This window comes from Anarrhichthys ocellatus, unplaced genomic scaffold (assembly GCF_004355925.1).
Source record: "Anarrhichthys ocellatus isolate YVR2014 unplaced genomic scaffold, GSC_Weel_1.0 scaffold81, whole genome shotgun sequence".
NCBI classification, from domain to species: Eukaryota; Metazoa; Chordata; class Actinopteri; order Perciformes; family Anarhichadidae; genus Anarrhichthys; species Anarrhichthys ocellatus.
This window is the reverse complement of record NW_022280111.1, coordinates 1,590,263-1,591,532: the sequence shown is the minus strand read 5'-3', so window position 1 is coordinate 1,591,532 and position 1,270 is coordinate 1,590,263.

Here is a 1,270-nt window from a genome sequence, read left to right as displayed (position 1 = left end):
CACACATATATATATACACACACACATATACACACACACACACACACACACACACACACACACACATATACACACACACACACACACACACACACACACACACACATATATATATAGACAACAGCCAGCCTGACAGTGAGTCAATACCTGACATTCATCCTTTCGGTCTGGACGGGCTTTTTAATTATCGCAATGAAGTCCCTACATGGATCAGGTCACCTGCTATCTAAACAGGCTTTTATTGTTGAGGTTTTGCTTTGTCTAGATACTATTTCATGGATAAATAGTCAGGGTAGGCTGGCTTTGTTCTCTCTTTGGTGAATATTAAATAAAATGTATGGACTCAGGAGTCTGAATGAAGACAAAAATATAGTCTCCTTTCTGATGACATATTTCTGTTATTCTGTTGCCTTAAACTTGAATCTCTTCCCAATTCACAACAAGTGCTGTGTTCAAAGTCTATGTGCCTGATGCCCAATTCATCATGTGTCCGAATGACGTAAAACAGCACTCTTTGGCACGCCACACATGTATGACTGCATTAAAAACAGCAATTTGCAGACATCACTTGCAGCTGTCCGGCCCGCCGCTAAAGCTTCATTATACATGATGATTGCGTGATTGGTTGTTCTAAGAGGGGTAGAGGACATGCAATCATGGCCCCCAGTTTCTGATAATCTTCATCTATTTGGTTATATTAAGATGAAGTTTTCCATGTTTAGTCATCGACCTCTCGTTTAGGCCTTTATTAGAGCCGCATTTCATTTGAGGGTGTGAGATGTTCAAAAAGAGTCTCATTAAGTGGTGATTAGGAGGCTATTTAATGTTAATCCTGCTGCCTTTGCTGTTGAGTGCAATACTTTATGATGGAGGCTGTAGGATGGGTTTGTGGGATACAGCGACCCCTGCAGGCCAGCAGTTGTACTGCCCCACCATTAATAAGTGCCCGAGGCAAAGTCTATTATTGATGTATTAAAAATAATACCAAACATCCAGTATTTAGCAGTATACAAAATGATTTATGGCATTGTGATTATAATTATTCGTTTTGACTGTGACATGTGTTAAATGTACCTATACGACACTAATCTAACAGTGAGCTGTAAATGTATGTGAGGCAGTAAGCTTCTATTAAAAAGAAGGTGAATCATTAAAAAAGTAAAGTAAACACTGATAAATGGGGATGTACACAGCGAGCACAACGTGATGAGGTGGCTGCGATATAGCGCAACGCGCAAGGGAAGGTTTGTCTCTTGTCGGCTTCTGTACC